General features: G+C 38.7%; 1 long non-coding RNA gene and 1 other non-coding gene across 2 annotated transcripts; both read left to right on the forward strand.

Moving 5' to 3' along the window:
* The first annotated feature begins 511 nt into the window (after nt 1-511).
* Nucleotides 512-17,415, forward strand: LOC123547437 (uncharacterized). The gene is made up of 7 exons (XR_008369201.1): nt 512-785; nt 12,905-12,986; nt 13,445-13,537; nt 15,272-15,351; nt 16,153-16,293; nt 16,590-16,684; nt 17,327-17,415. It is a non-coding gene; the product is annotated as an uncharacterized LOC123547437 (long non-coding RNA).
* On the forward strand, nt 12,411-12,482 carry Trnaa-ugc (transfer RNA alanine (anticodon UGC)). The gene has a single exon. It is a non-coding gene; the product is annotated as a tRNA-Ala (tRNA).
* Nucleotides 17,416-17,836: the final 421 nt, after the last annotated feature.

Below are 17,836 nucleotides of genomic sequence, written 5' to 3' on the forward strand. Positions count from 1 at the left end.
TGCCATTCCATTTAAAAACTAACAATGTCATAGATATGACTTCGGACGGAAAGACGGACGGACGGAAAGACGACTGACACACGCCAAATCTTCGGCGGGTGATAAGTGCATGGTTTGCAGGTGATAATAGGTACCACGTCTTTAAGCCTCCAATAATAGTTTAGCAGATTTGTCTTAATCATTTCCAACTCTTTCACTCAGAGTAATTTTAGCTCAGTAACACCTTTTCAAAAATGGCACTTCAATGAATTTTACAGACTGGAAAATCCGGATTTGCGTTTTATTAGTGTCGTATTAATAGATACAAATCATATTATCAACAAAACATTCAAGGTTACGTATACTAAATTGGTGAAGATGGTTACGTATGTGATAAAAAAGCATAGTTCGGATAGCAAATCATAAATGTGGTACATGTATATACCTTGTCTCATTATTATTTAGCCATACATTTATATTTTATTACGCAATAATCATGACATTATATCATATCGTATGTGGTGCACTACCTACTCAACCTGTTTCTTTATTCAAATGTATTAAACCATTGCTGATAAGGTCAAGGTGATATGTATTTTTTTTCCTGAACGATGATGTTTACAGTACATTAAACCAGTAACCGTTATGCTACACTATAAAAAGTATTATCATTAGTATTAAACACATGTTAAAAGTGTTTATTCAATTTGAAAACAAATGTGTAAAAAACTAGTTATTTTATTAATTGTAACGCTGCAGGTTTGTTATGTAGGATCGGAAATCGAAAGTAGAAGTTTTGCTAAAAGGTATTGTATCATCCTTGAATTAAGCCACAGTCAGATATACCTTATTGGCCAGGGGGAGTACGGAGACTTACCCACGGAGATGTAAATTAGTAAGAAGAGATTACATACGTCTGTTCTCTGTGGTGACACTGGGCGCGTTCGGCATACTTACTCGAGCTAACCCGAGTCACCCTGGGTATAACTCGAGTATCACTCGTGTAACCCGGGCGATAGTAGTTGTGTCACCCGAATTCTACCCACCTCCAGAAGCTGGGAAAGTCGGGTGATCGTATCCGAATGCATTAACACTTTAAACAAGGCGTCTTTGGTACACTTGTAAATGTTTGGGTGCAGTTACTATCAGGGCTTTATCTCAATAACCACAGATGATATTGAATTGAAACTTCAAACAAGTCTTTGCGCTCATCAGACTTACCAAAATAATCACATTAGATAACTCCTGATCGAATCTTATGTAAATTATGGATCTCATTTATAGACATATTGCTTTGAAACCTATTTTTAATTTTTAAGGTCATTACCTAACCGCAGATGATCAAGTCCCATTACTCTTATATGTAATTTGACAAAATTATATCCCTTTTGGACTTAGAAAATGCAATTTAAAGTTTTACATGCAAGTTAGTATATCCAAACTAATGCAAATGTGTTTGGTTAAAACTTCACACATTTCTTCGGGTCTGTAAAATAAGGTCATATCAACATATCACAAGCCTCATAACTCTTACTTGAGTCAGACCCCTTTTTAGAGTTAAATTTTTGCATGCAAGTTTTTTTTAAACTAATGTAGATACTGGATTGAAACTTCACACATGTCTTCCATGTTGTAAAGGACATGTCATCAACTTCCATAACTCTTACTTGAACTTTGGCCAAGTTATGCCCCACTGTTTAAACTTAGAAAAAAGCTGGTTAAAGTTTTGCATGCAAGGTACTATCTCGGCAACTAATGCAGATATTGGATTGAAACTTCCATACATGTCTCCAGTGATGTCAAGGAAGGTCAAAGCATCAAAGTCAATTCCCATAACCTTAATTTTGGACAAGTTATGCCCTCTTTCTTGTGCATAGATATTGTTCTGTTTGCTTGCAAGTTGATATCTCCAAAACTAATGGGAGCATTTCGTTAACATTTCTCACATGTCTTCAGGGTTGTAAAATAGAAAAATAAGGAAACTTCACATGTCGCTCAACACGACAAAAACGAAAATGTTGCAGGCTCGGTTTGATTGAGCCTGTTCATGGACAGCCCTGTAAAAGCATCAAGTTTCATAACACTTACTTTAATTTTGGCAAAGTTATGTCCCTTTTTGTAGTAAGAAAATGACGGTTAAAATTTTACCATCAAGTTGCTCTTGTCTAAGGGCGGTACTAGGTTGTACACTTCTTATATCTATTCAGGGGTTTAAAGCGAGATCATAGAATCAAGTCAAATAATCCTTGAATCATTATTTCAGTTCTAGAATCGAAAGTCATTTATATCGACAGTTGCCTTCGAATAGTGGAGCGACCTGTCATTGACGATGAGCTGCATGCTTAAGTCAAAAATAAAACTTCTGTTCTGTTCTGTTCTTTTAAAACCTTTTACTTTCTTCTAAATGTAGAGTAACTTTGAAATGCTCTTTTTGGCATTCATGCCCCTATCTGTAAAAACTGCTGAATAGGACAGTGGTTGAGAAATCTGCTTCTTACAGTAACTTCCTTGTCAAGCATATTTCGAGGGTTCTCGATCTGATTTTTAAAGCTTGTAAGTTTTCTTTCTAGGTTCACATGGGACAGCTTTTAGAAAAACATCTAGTTTTTAGAACACAAAATGAGTGATAAGGACAAATAATCCACAAAAGAAGCCACACATTGATGTTAAAGTTATAAGTAAAATATTCTACCTACCTACTTGCCAACAAACCTTCTTTCAGTCAGAACAATAAAATAACGAAATAATTATACCAAACACCCTTTTAATTTGAAATGGTTCGGGGTAGTAGAGTCATGTGTAGACATAAGAGGATTAATATAAGTTGTAGCTCTTGCTTCGGAAATAATTTAAAGTATAAATTAACATAAAATAGAAATTTCTAGTCTATTAAACAATATGGGCTGAACATTTTTTTCAAGTGTTACTTGATCCTAGAATCTGAAAAGTCGATTGATAATAATCCAGTCTGATTTTTCACTCTGACAGAGGTCGTATCAGTTCATCTCTAACAGATTGTCTGCCCTCATAATGGCCATCAAACATATCTATATTAGGTTCTTCACAAAAAGCACTTATTGTATTGTCATTGAAAATGCAAACATTATCAAACATATCACATACATAAAACATAAAGCCCACTAATTCAACATAATTTCTGATACGGTCGAGGGATACTGTCTCGTCTGATCAGCAGTTTATTTTGGAAAATTAAGTTATTATGTGTCAAAAGTAGCAACCATTTATCATTATTGTTACAGCTCCGAAGCTTTTGAACCGTTAACGTATAGGTAACGTTCTCAATCATTTTCAGTTACCCGAAAAAGCGTTCGGACTACAATTGTTACTCGTGTCACTCAGGTGAACTCGGGTGATCTAGTCAGAGTTACACGGGTTTGTATGCCGAATTCGCCCACTGTAAAGTCTGCTCTTCTGGTTCGAGAATCCCGCCCTCTATCGACTTCCGGAAGTAGGTATCACACCACTAATAATACCAACCTTTAGGAACACGGCCGCTAAATGTATCATTCGTCACAACACTCCCCCAACTTTATAATGAAAGCCTCAGTCCAGTGTGGGAGAAATGTTGTGAATAATAAACCAATGATGATTAGAAACCATCACAGATTTATTAGCCTGTGGAGAACTAGAGGTCCTTTAACTGTACATGACTGGTAGTCATCGAACTGGACTGGAACTCTGTATATTGGACTAGAAGCCCAATAACTGTCATCTGGAACACCTTCTGTAGTTTTGATTAGAAATCCAATTGTTTGGCTTCTGGCACTCATGGGCATCTGGTGATGACGGACTATAAGTCCATCCTGTACGGACGATGGTGCACCTTAGCCGACTAGAAGTCAGGCTAATGTGGACTTTACGATACATTACTGGGATTGCCCTCTGTAGATATACACTGCGTTGGCAACTGTGATCTCTAACACTCGCTCCACAGTCATCTGTCGGTGTGTGGCTCCACACTTGGCTGCTGCGAAGATCTGACTTGGAGATGATACCTCGGAACCCATACTTGGAAAATATGGCGCGTCGGACTCCAGAAGTAAGCGGTTTTCGTCGATACTTCGAAGTGCTGCAACCTGTTCAGGATTGAACGGCTCGACCAAGTTGGTAAATCCAAAATAAGTTCTTGGGAATATCTCCAACCATCTCTGTATCACATATTGGTTTCCCGTGAAGCAGTGTAGATGAATGGGGTGATTTTGTCGTATCTTCTGTTGTAAGAAATGGAGAAGCAATAGGAAGGCTTCTGTACCATAATTCCCTTTCATCCCACGGCAATGAATAATCAATATGTGACGGTCTTCAAGCAATGGGAGTACTTTTTCCAGTAATTCCACCTGGTACGACCAGTATTTCATTGGCTCGGAATGATCGAGACCTATCTCGCCGAGCGCTTTTACACGAGGATTCTGTAAAGCCTCGATAACTGCATCGTGTCCACATCAATGCTACGTACGCTGTTCTTTGCATGTTTTGGATGAAATCCAATAGCAACTGTCATATCCTCTGGCAAGTCTAGAAGACATTGTTCAGACGGATAGCTTCTAGGATCGCAGTAGACGGCGACTGTTCCAACTAGATTGACCTTTTTATCTGCGTCTACTGGAACACAATTGATAATGTCATCCAGGTTTCCGGCTGGATTGATGTTAAGCTTGCGTAGCGTTCTGTCCAAGTGGACATGGCTGTCGACGGCTGCTGATAGGCGTACTTGTGTTTCAACCTGGGGCTGGATTTCTGCGTTCTCTGGCACTGGATAGTAGTCTTGCCAATATTGTCTCTCATCTGCGTCCAGACTTGCAGCAATCAGCAGGACAGCTTTCCAGTGAATGAGGCATCCTGGTGAATTAGCTGGTTCCAATACAAAATTATCAGGAACTGGTATCCGCAGAAATCTGCACAACTCGGCCATGGCTTCTTCTTGTCTAGGCGTTACCTCGGTGTTATCAGCCGTACTGATCATTCTTCGTAGAACAACGAAAGTAACCAGTTCATCTAACGAAGCAGGCCTACCCAAAAGCCATCTAGTAGCTTGATTTAAAGCATTTCTCCTACCCCGTAGAACTTGTTCATCATCAGGTCTGAGCCTTTCGTCGAAAATCCCGGGCACATGGTACTTGAAAGCGTGTACCTTCATATAGCTGTTTGGTTTTGTACAGCCAGGTACCCAGCAAGGTCTGGAACGACTTTTACCCGAGGATTTTAGGATTTGCTTCTTTCCTCTACAGTTTCTCTGACCTGATGCAGAATATCATCAGTCTTCTGTTTCTTCAGAACTGTTGTAGATATAACCAAAGATTCTAGAGGGACTGCAGTAGCTGATCTCTTTTTCAGGCCTACATTCGATTGTTGGTAATCAACGGTCATACCTCTGCCTCACGTGGCGTTCAACATCTCTGAAGCCGGTTCGATCTGATGATCTTGGTGCCTTCTCATTTCCGTTATTCCCTGAGCTAGAAGTCCCACTGGAGGTACTGGAATGTGGCCTCGATTTTGCTACGGAGTAAGCATCCCGTTCTTGGTGATGATGAGACGAACTAGAAGCCCGGTCATCCTGGCGAGACTAAGAACGGTCTGAATGTTTCTGTCTTCAGCCATACTTGATGTCCTAGAAGTATCTTCAGAGTGCCTTCGGGGTTCATGTCTATTCTCTCTCAGATGTCCAGATGAGGAGCTAGAAGCCCTCTTCTGGTCTTCTTTGTCCTTTGATCTATGTTGTTTTGGATGTCTAGAAGAGGAGCTAGAAGCCCTCTTCTGGTCTTCCTTGTCTGTAGATCTCTTGGAAGCTTTAGCAAACTTCGGCTTGGCGACTTCCTGAGGAGGTGCTTTTACCGGTGAAATCCTGGATTTCTCAGCCAGTCTGGGAGACTTCCTGGGACTGACTTTGGCAGTAGCTGATGGTGAATCTGCCTGCTGATCCACTTCCATGGGTTGTGTTGGATCCGCTGCAGTTTCTGTATTAGACTGGACTCTTGGTGACGCAAGAAGTTCGTCTTCGTTTAACTCCAAATCCAATACATCATCATCAACACTTACGTCTCCTACTTCTTTTTCCAACGCTTTATCAGATTTTGAAGTTGGAAAGTATCGGATGTCCCTTTTCCCTTTTGTTGGGTCATATACTTGTTCAACAGGTTTAGGTAGATCCGGGAGCTTCCAAACATTGTTGCTGATCCAATCCCTGTTGGCTAATTGGAAGGTCAACATATTGTGTGCTGCCTCTTTTAGCCATTTTGTGAGCCTTCTTTTGTTTCTGGTGGCATCTTTCTTTTCCTTCACAAGGTTTACCATTTTCAACAGGGTGCTCAGCAGAAGTTCAGCCTTTTCCCTCCCTGCCAATCTTTACTTGATGGTACAGCCATATCTGAAAAGTACAAGCAAAATGACATACATGATTTACGCTCACCCTTATTATTATCTTTTGTCTTTGCATGCCTTGCACTTATATTTATCAATGTCTAGAGCGTCTGTTGCGGTGATGTTAATACAAGAGCCGTGGAACCATTCATCACAGTAGTCACACTGTATCATAAATCTTCCGTTCCATGGTTTCCTGCAAATACAATACATATCGTTATTATCATCACTGTCATCTTGCTGTGAAAGATCTGTGTAATCAGGTGATTCCTTGTATTTCGTAATCCACACGGGTGTCTTCCGATCCTTAAAAGGCATCAGTCTGTCGTGGTTTGTTACGAAAACTGCATTCCGCAATTTCACCCGATACAAATATGATGTGATCTTTTTCACGATGATGGTTGGACCTTTTTCAAGGCGAGCAGAGTTTGCGAGATTTGCCTTTCTTGACTGCTGTATCTAGAAGATACACAATGTCACCTTCTGAATAAGGTCTTAATAAGATCTTTAAATCGTAGTCCCGCTTCATGCGCTTCAACGATGTCTTCAGAGTTTCTCTCACAGCTTCGTGTGCTTTCTGGATGTTCTGCAACAAATTAGAGACATATTCACCATATTCTTCAGACTTTTCTGCTTTGGCATTTGGAAACATTAGCTGAGCTGGTGTATTCACCTCTCTTCCCAACATTAACATGTTTGGTGTAAACCCCGTACTTCTGTTTACCGAAGCCCTTATAGCTGCTGCTATCTGTTGGATGTTTTGGTCCCATTTATCTTGCGATTTACCAATGAAACATCTAACAGCATCCATCACCGTACGGTTGAACCTTTCGACTTGTCCATTCGAAGACGGTCTGTACGGCGTTGTCCTGGCTTTATGAATGTGTAATGCTTTACACAAGGTCTCAAACAATTTACCATCAAAATTGCGCCCTTGGTCTGTATGGATCTGAAGTGGAAAGCTGAATCGACTGAAGAACTCATCGATGGCTGCTTTGGCTGTAACTTCAGCTCTCTGCGAAGACAGCGGTACACATTCAACCAACTTGGTAAACTGGTCTACCATCATCAAACAATGTTCGTTTCCTTGTGTAGTCTTTGGTAATGGTCCCATAAAGTCTATGTGCACACGTTCCATAGGTGCTCCCGCTTGGAATTCTGTCAAAGGAATTCTACCATAGCGTTTCGTTTTCTTGTTCCGATTGCAAACATTACAGGATAACACATATGCTTCGATATCGAAATGTGATTCACTTCCGCCAAGACCCATGAGGTCTACTGTAAGAATACTGTCTAGAAGACTAGTTTCTTCACTGTTCTTAGTACTGTCTAAAAGACTTGTACTTTCCCTGTCGTATGTACCATCTAGAAGACCTGTACATCGTTCAGGATCCCAGGGCTGTTTAAACTCTGGTTTACTGTTGAACTCTGCATTGTTATACTTCGAACAAACAGCATCTTTTACAATTGCTACCTCTTCTGGCTTTGACTTGTTCATCTCTGCAGTTGCCCCTAAATGAACATTACTGTTCTTCCTTACAGTTATCTGACCTTCCTGCATTGATAGTTTGACCGCATCATCTACTTGTTTTGTGAATTGGTCCCACTGGTTGTGAGCTCGTTTGCAGTAATGACAGCCACCACATGGCAAATCTGCAGGCTTTATGCCAGCTATATATGCTGAACACGGTACCAAGGTGTCCGGAATCCTTGAAAGTGCATCCGCATTTCCGTGTTTAACCCCAGGCCGATGTTTTACAACCATATTGTATTGAGACAGTTCCTCAATCCATCGTGCCAGCTGACCCTGCGGTTCTTTGAACCTTAATAACCAAGTCAAGCTCGAATGATCTGTTCTCACTGTGAAGACTTTGCCTAGAAGGTAATATCTAAACTGTCTAGTAAACCTAACAATGCTCAAAAGTTCTTTTCTGGTGGTGCAGTAGTTTTTCTGTTCCGGAGTCAATGTGAAACTGCTATAAGCAATTACTTTTTCCACTCCATCATGCACTTGAAGAAGTTCTGCACCTATAGCCTTGTCTGAGGCATCACAGTCAAGGATAAATGGATCCTTGTTGTTTGGTAAAGCCAGAACTGATGGTTCAGTTAAAGCTTTCTTCAATGCCTCAAATGACACTCTCTCCTTAAACTGATTTTTCCCTGTTAAGTTGTAGAGTGGTTGTGCTTGTTCCGCAAAGTTCTTTACAAAGGAACGATGATAGTTGACCAATTCTAAATACCTTTCTACGTCTTTCGATGATGTAGGTTCTGGCCAATTAGTTACCGTTTCTGTGTCTTTTCTAGTCATAGTCAAATTATTTTTGCTAACGATTCTCCCCAGAAATTCGACTTCAGTCTGGAAGAAAATACATTTTCGTGGCTTCAACTTGAGACCATACTTGCGGAACCGCTCCAGGGCGTCTGCTATATTCTTCAAGTGTTCCTCAAAACGTGTCCCCATCACCAGTATATCGTCCAAGAAGGCCAATACTGTTTTCCAGGTCAAACTTCTTAGTATCAAATTTACTACTCGAGAAAACGTTGCTGGTGCGTTGGTGAGACCGAAACCCATTCTAACATGTTCAAAGAGTCCAAATTTGGTTAGAAATGCTGTTTTCTTTCGATCTTCTTCTTTAACTTTTACTTGCCAATATGCTGAATTAGCATCTAGTTTAGAAAACCAGAAACTACCTGACAATGTATCTAGGCAATCTTCCACCAATGGTAGGGGGAATGTATCTTTAATCGTGACGTCATTAAGGGATCTATAATCAATACACCATCTAACGGATCTGTCACGTTTCCGGATCAGAACAGGTGAGGATGCCCATTCTGAAATTGATTCTTGAATGACACCGGCATCTAACATCTTCTTCAAATGTGCTTCCTCCTCTCCAACAAAACAAGCTGGTGTTCGTCTCAAACGATGCTTTATTGGGAGGGCATCTCCAGTGTCAATCTTATGTTCAATTGCGGTGAAGTTCCCTAAATCAAAATCGTCTTTTGCAAATACATCTGCGTAATCACATAGAAGTTTTGCTAATTTCTCACATTGCCCTTCATCTAATTGTTCTTTAGACGCTTTATATACTTCTTGTAAATGATCTGGGATCTGTGTTATTGCATCTTCTTTCTGTTTTGGTGCTTGGTTCTTTACTGCTGCATTTATCTTTGACATAGGTTCTCTTTCGACTGTTTTAACAGAATAACTAGAAGTCACTTCTGTTCCCTCATGTACACCATACTTGCAAGTATCTGAGTGGCTAGAAGTCATCTCAGATGCTACATCTTCTGTTTCCAATATACCCTGTATCTCGAAGGCATTGGCAATTTCTTTACCTTTCTTGAATGTCTTGTAAGAGTTTGTGGCATTGACTATACAAACTATTGGTTCCGTTTTTGAAGATGTAACTGTTCTTGGCATCATTACATCCAACCGATCCAGCAACTCATTTTGCTCTATGAAGTAGTCGCTGAGCTGACCATCCATCTTGCGTGGCATCCGAACAGCTGAATTTGGTGGAACCACAGTTCTTTTAGCCACTGTTACTCTTGCAACAACTGGTTTACCTTCTTTGAACTTGGTATTCATTGGAATTCTTTCCCCATTTAGCACCAATGTGTCAGAGTGCATATCTAACATCACGCCCAAATGATGTAGGAAGTCGTGTCCTAGCAGCATTTCATCGCTAATTGGTGCTACATAAACTCTTTCGTGAAATGTTTGAGAACATATTTGCATTCTTAAAGGTGTGGTTGTAAAACCTTTTAAGACGGCGTCCTTATCTGCCATTTGCATAACGACATCTTTAACCTTGCCTGGCTTTTTCGGTAGCTTCTCATACACTTGCAATGATAAAATGGTTATTTCTGCACCCGAATCTATTCTGGCCTTGACCTTGGTGTTGCCAACTGTTATATACACATAGGAAGACCCTGCGCGAACTTGGTGTACACTAACCACTTCATCTTCATTGGTTTCTTGTGTATGTCTTCCCTCTTCTACTGTTGTATGTGTACTAGAAGTATCACATACTTTACCGGTTTCCTGAATGCCGTGTAGACTAGAAGTCTTACAGTTGTTTGCATTCTTGCTAACAGAAGATTGGTTCTCTGGAATATTATAAGACTTGCTCAAGATATTGACCGTTTCGTCTGTGTGAGGACTAGAAGTCGCTGCAACATTTTCTGTATCTAGGTCACTTACTTCTTCGGGCTCGGATGAGAGGCCTGCACACCCGGCCCTTCCTTGTTTAAATCTCTGTTCCTGTCTCTACCTCTACCTCTGCTTTTGCCTTGTGCTACCCATGCTTTGTATATAAGGCAATCTTTCTTGGCATGGCCTATCTTTCTGCAGAAAAAACACTCGATGGAACTGTATCGTTTGGCTGGTTTTTCTGTACCAACATTCATCTTCTGCATTTTACCGGTCAATTTCTCTATTGCTTTTTCTATCATCTTATCAACCCTTGCTTCAGATGGAGAATCGACAGCATTCACCGAAATATCTTCTTTACTTTTTCGCGGCTTTTGTTTTCCGTCGACTGCCTGTGAGATATACTGGAAATGTCTTACTGAATTTAATGCGGTTTCCATGCTTCTTGGTCGTTCGAAACACGCATGTTTTCCAGCCTCTTTATCCATACACCCCTGACAGAATTTGGAAATGGCCTCTTGCATTCGGTGTTGCTCAGGAAGATCTCTAAATGCAGGTGTAGCTAGGGTTAGAACTCTGTCTGACCAATCTTCAAGTGACTCATCGGGACGCTGTGAAGCTTGCTGAAATTTGGCCTTGGATGTTTCCGCCAAAACATTTCTTGCACCAAAACGACCTTCAAGTTTCTTCATAATCTGACTGAAGGAAAAGTGATCTCCCATTCTAGTTGTTAATGTGAAGAAATCCAAAGCTTTTCCTTCAAGACTCCAATTCAGATAATCTCTGCTTTCATTTTCAGACCAGTTCAGGACTGACATGTAGCTCTTGAACTTCTGTTTAAATGACAACCAACAGGACTTCCCATCATACCTTAAATTCTTAGGAAGTTTCTTTGGGTCACCCCGCTTTTCTTGATACTTTGGCACATATTTATGGTAATCACAATCATCTTCCTCTGAAGTACTTTAGTAATACTGTCGATTACCATATTTACTGCGTCGGGGTCGAAAGTGCTGTTGTCTATCTCTAGACGAAGATCTAGAAGACCTATGTCTTGAAGAAGCTTTTCTACTATCATAATATGCAGATTCCTTAGCTCTGGAACTGTATTTATCACTATGTCTTGTCTCTTTACATTTTATGCAAGTACATCGTGACCTTGACCTTTTGTTGGAGTTTGCTTTACTATGATGGTTTCCTGAACTGTGTCTATCCCCAGATCTGCTACTACTACTTGACCTTGATGACCTTTCAGATGACATTGATGATTCAGATGACCTTGAACTTTCAGATGACAATGACCTATCATAGGACCTTGACCTTTTATTGTTCGAGTGTCTAGATGTCTGATGTCCTGAAGATCTTTCTTTATATTTAGTATCTTCTGACTTTGATGTATGAGACCTAGCACCCCTGTCCTTGATGATTTAGTGTCATCTGACCTTGCTGTTTTGTCCACCTTTTCACTGTGTGGATGTTGATGATGTAATTAAGTATCATCTGACCTTTTTTCTTTACTATCGGATTTAGTGTCATCTGACCTTGAATTGTATTGATCTTGCTTGTGATGTTTACTGGGAGATGCAGAACGTTGAGGCGAAGACTGATATGGATATGATTTTTTATCTCTTGACCTTACATCACGTGACCTTGATCTATGACCATTTGACCTTCGGTGTGAAGACTGGGACCTATTTCTTGAAGAACCATGATGTGACTCATGTCGCGATTTAGATCTATCTGACCTATGTCTAGACGGAGATCTAGAAGATCTGTGTCTATTAGATCTATGCCTTGAATCAGATCTTTGATGTTTGTGTGACCTTGACCTGATCATAATTAATCAAAATTAAAGTGAGGAGGAGTGTAGTGATTCGAGGCTTCTGGTAAACCAGGAGCCCGGTTAGCTCAGTTGGTAGAGCACCTGACTTGCAAGCAGGGGTCGTAGGTTCGAGCCCTACACTGGGTAGATAATTTTCTCACCAAAATACAACATTGGCGACGAGGTAAATTGGAAAGTGCGGGCTACAGTTGCCAGTTTATGTAGAGCATGCGGTTTGCAGGGGCTATACTCTGTTGGAAGCTGAACAGTTGATGTCCCGCTCTGCAATTCCACTGTAAAGGAAGGCTACGTGGCCAGTTATATAGAGCATGCGGTATTTGCAGAGGCTATACTCTGTTGGAAGCTGAACAGTTGATGCCTCGCTCTATGGTTCCACGATAAGGTTTAAGCCTTCAAAATTAAAGTGAGGAGGAGTGTAGTGATTCGAGGCTTCTGGTAAACCAGGAGCCCGGTTAGCTCAGTTGGTAAAGCACCTGACTTGCAAGCAGGGGGTCGTAGGTTCGAGTCCTACACTGGGTAGATGATTTTCTCACCAAAATACAACAAAGGTTCGTGATAAAAATAAAGGAACATGACCAGGATAATGTGTTTCAAGGATTGCAACAATTAAGTTGTCGAATGGTATATCAGGTACGTATGTATCATTTTTCAGATGTACCACTAAAGCTATAAATGGAACAACTGTTTGCTTTGTAAAGTACTTCATAATTATGTTTGTGTTGGTCCTTATTTAAGAATACGTTAAATTGTGTCATATTATTCACAGAGACTTACAGCCTTTTACAAAAGTTTGTTAACATTTTCAGTTAATATGACCAACCCTCACAACATTGTATAATTTAGCCAGATATGTCTATTTGTACTTACACACTAAGACAGTCATTACCACGAACATTTGAACTTTTTGACATTTAATCATCACATCAGATGTGATAAAAACAATAACTTTTTTACTTTAATTTTTCACCCAAAGACTAAATTCTATATTATCTAGTATGCCCATACCTTGTTTTAAAGTTTTCCATGTGATTTGGCGAATGACATGTTTTTGTTTTTTTGTTAAGTAACCATATGTTATCTTTATACAGGTAACTCCACAGTCTTTCATATTCGAGTACTTAGGATCAAAAACAGATATAAACCAGCTCATAACACAGATAAAAAGCAAGTATGTCGATGAGGTAAGTTTTGATATAGTTATAGAGGGTTTTTACTACTGACAGGTAATCTGTTCAGTTTTTCATTACATAACTTCAGAAATAACGTTTTGACACCTTAGATTTATATATGAAATACTGTAAAAACATTGAAAATATAGATTGATGATAGACGTGAACTTGTGTTTTAGGTTTGAATTGAGTTATTGTGATCGCTCGATGTCCGGTGTCTGTTGTCTGTCGTCTGTCTGTCAACATTTAGCTTGTGTATGCGATAGAGGCCAAGTTCGAATATATGTCATCTGGGGTCAACAACTAGGTCATTAGGTCAAATCAAAGAAAAACCTTGTGTATGCGATAGAGGCTGTATTGTTCAATTCATGAAATTTAGTCAGAATGACTGACTTGATAAAATCTAGGTCAGGTATAATATGGGTGATCTGGAGACAAAAACTAGGTCACTAGGACAAATCAAAGAAAACCCTTGTGTATGCGATAGAGGCTGCATTTTACACTGGATATCTATAGAATTTAGTCAGAATGGCTGCCATGATAAAATCTAGGTCATAGATAGATAGATAGATTTATTTCGATAATTGAGCAAACATAACATAGTTACAATACATGCATATAATAAAATTTATAATCACATATAAAAGTTGTCATATGAAGTAATGTGTTATGAACTATGTCAGTCACATCAATATCAAGGATGACACAAGAAAGAGAGGTCAGGTTTGAATATATGTCATCTATGGTCAAAAACTACGTCGTAAGGTCATATCAAAGAAAAACCTTGTGTATGCAATAGGGACAGCATTTTACACTGGGTCTTCGTGAAATTGGATCACAATATTTGTCTTGATGACCTCATCCGGTCAGATCAAAGGGAAAGCTTAATAACAGTTTAGAGGCCACGTTTATCACCATATCGTCATGAAAGTTGGTCATTATGTTTATCTTAGTGATTATTTGGTCCAATTTGGAATCTGCATCATCTTTGGACAAAAACTAGGTCAGTTGTTAAAATAAAAGAAAAACCTTGTGTATGCAATAGGACTTCATTTTTCATTTCAAGTGCATGAAACATTGTCAGAATGTTTATCTGCACGAAATCTCGGCATAATTTTCATCTGGGTCACATGGGGTAAAAAAAAATTGGTCACCAGGCATATCAAAAAAATTAGTTTGTTTACACCCTAGGGGCCATATTGTTCTTTTGTTTGTTTTTTTCTATCTTCATAAAACTTGGTCAGACAGAATGTTTTTATCGTAAAGTCTTGGATGATTTTGATCTTGGTCATGTGGGGCCAAAAACTAGGTCACCAGGTTAAATTAAATAAAAAGCTTGTATACACTCTAGAGGCCACTTTTTGCTTCAGTCTTCCGGAAATTTTATCGAATATTTGTTTTATGGCATATTGGACACAAATCTGGGTTATGTGGGATGATAACCTAGGTCACTAGGTCAAATCAAACAAAATGCTTGTATACACTCAAGAGACCACATTTTTGGTCCAATCTTAATGAAAGTTGTTCAGAATATTTGTTTCCATGAAATCACTAGCTCAAATATGTTTACGTTGTTTTGGTGTGTTTCTCAAAATATAATATAACAACATAAATGTGGAGGCGTGCAATCTTGAAATTAGATCGAATTTTGCATATTGTATTAATTGTAACTCGATACATATCGAAACCAAACTAGCATGATACGTATTTTCAGTTGTTCTGCATAAAATTCCGCACATTTTTCAGATCTCTGGAATTGAGAAAATCATTGTGTACACAGATTATCTATTACCTGGGGATACAGTTAAAAAAGTTTGAGGAAGAAGGTAAGAGTTTGTATTTCTTCAGAGTTCACCTGAAAACTCCCATTCCAGCAATTTCATGGCGATTTTCAGTGTCTTTTTAACAGAACAGAACTTTATTAATTATTCCTTCTCTGGAAAATAAATACTGTAGAATGGAACAGACATACCTGACTTAACATACATATCGGGTGATGTAGAAGTGCGAAGAAATCTGAATACCAGGCGAAAGGTTCGTTCTGATCCATTGCTAATGGTTATTCCTTCAAAAGTACTAGCCCACTCTATAGGAATATCTTGTCACATAGATAGAAGTCACAGGTTTGCCTCTCCATAAGAAGTAGGTGTACCTGTCTACCAGTTTCAGTGTTTAAACAATCAGACAACATTAAACATATCAGTACTACTTCTAAATTAGAAACACACAGTTTTTTTAAGATATCAAACGAACAAAGAAAAGATTTGTTTCATGCTATCGTGTCCCCTATTGCTACTTATCTTGATTATACTGGAAGCAGTATGTAGATAGATAAATACAAGTAAGGTCAGATACTCCCAACAAGTGCTTTACTTGAAAAAGTCATTTATCTATTTTTCTATCTCTATCAGTATCATAATTATAAGAAGAAATGTCACTCTAAAAACATGTAACAGTTATTTCATTTATCGCAGTATGATTATAATTATCCTTAGATTTTGGACAGTTGTTCAAAGGTGACAGGGGCACTTGGATGTTGTTGGAGATATCGTTCAATGTCCTTGAATAAATAAGAAAATAACAAGAGCAATATTATCTTCCCTTGTAATAATACAAATTTATTTCAGCCTAGCATTAAATCTGAACAACATTATTATGGAATGTTTGTACCAAAGGCATGGGCAAACGGATACACAGGGAAAGGTGTGGGTGTAGCACTGACCGATGTAGGGATACATACAAACATTCTAGATCTGAAGCAAAACATTGTAAGTAGCCAGTTTCCAACTGTAACAATAAGTAGAGAATAACCTCAAATACTAGTTCGGGCAGATGCTTATATAAAATTGGTACGGTCATTAAAATTGGCGTTAATTTTGGCAAGCTTGGGTTTTAGATCTCTTCAGTTATAACAGGAAAAGTTATTTTTATATTCTGAAAAAAAATATTAAGAATGTAGAAACGTATCATTTTATCAGAGAATCATCAGACACAAAAGAAATAATGTAAAGCGGTTTACAAATGTTCTTGTTATAATTGTTATTTATCTCATTTTCTTCTTCAGTATGAATTTCTGTGCTTCAATTTCTACAACGACAGCAGTAATGTGGCACCCGAAGTTTTCCACATTCTTCCAGATATTATGTCTTCTGTAACAAGGTAACTACTAGTATATTACACAAACACTGAAGCGTAAAGAGTATGAAAAGAAGGAATGACAATAATATTCACAAATTTCTGCTTACATTGTGGACGTTGTCGTAAATGATGTAATAGTTAAAGAACCCATGTGAGTGCATTATCGCACATGTCATGGCGTTGGTTTGCATTATCGCAAATATCATGGCCTTGGGTTCAATCACGGTTTCCTTGTGAAGGTAATAATTGAGGTCTTTGGCCGCGATAAATGTCTATGCAGTAAAACCCTTATGATATTTGCGATAATGCACGAGTGTGTGTCTGTTCTTTAACTGTTTTGTCGCATAGAAACAATATTTCTTTTTCACCCAAACTGAAATAGATCCCACCAGTTTCTCAGAATGCCATGCAACCTTATGTGTGAATGCAAAAACACTATGCCGATATATATCACCATATCTTTCCTATACAGCTCAATAGGAAAAACTATACTAAACATCACAGCTATTTTTATAGTGTTCTTATATCAGTGCAGTTCTGTCTGTCGTCGGTAGAGTCCTGAATGTGAAAAATGTTACTATGTATATCGCAATGAAGAGATAAAAGGTAAATAGCCACACGATGCGATAATTATAAAATAAAGCTGTGCAGTTTTACTTTTAGCCACGGAGACCACTGGGCCGGAATGACAGCCTCTGTTTCTGGTAATGGAGTTTGTACCTGCGGGTTTGCTTATAATGCCAGTATCGTAGGTAAGTCTTTTAGTTTGCTTACTGGAGAGGCTTGGTAAATAGTTACCTGATAGAAAGTAAAACTTATTATATATAATACTAGTTAATGTTTTGTTTTTGTTTTTACTCTCTATATTTGTAGTTGTTCAGTTTAAGAGGTGAGAGTTTTCAAATAAAGCTATGTATTTAGACATAAATGGCCAAGTCTAAACTACTCAACAGATATCATAACTACATGCATATTATTTGTATGAATGTAATACCATTTGAACGAAAACCAATAACATAATCCTCTTTCTAATATCAGTAAGGAAAACGAAAAGCAAAAGTAGAAAAAATGATTTATTGTGACCTGTAATGCCTGTATTATATAAACGTGAAGCGCGAAGATATACAGGCGAAGCAAATTACGCGCTCCGCCTTTCTGGCTTCGTGCTTCGCC

This window comes from Mercenaria mercenaria, unplaced genomic scaffold (genome assembly GCF_021730395.1).
Source record: "Mercenaria mercenaria strain notata unplaced genomic scaffold, MADL_Memer_1 contig_3276, whole genome shotgun sequence".
Lineage (NCBI taxonomy): Eukaryota > Metazoa > Mollusca > Bivalvia > Venerida > Veneridae > Mercenaria > Mercenaria mercenaria.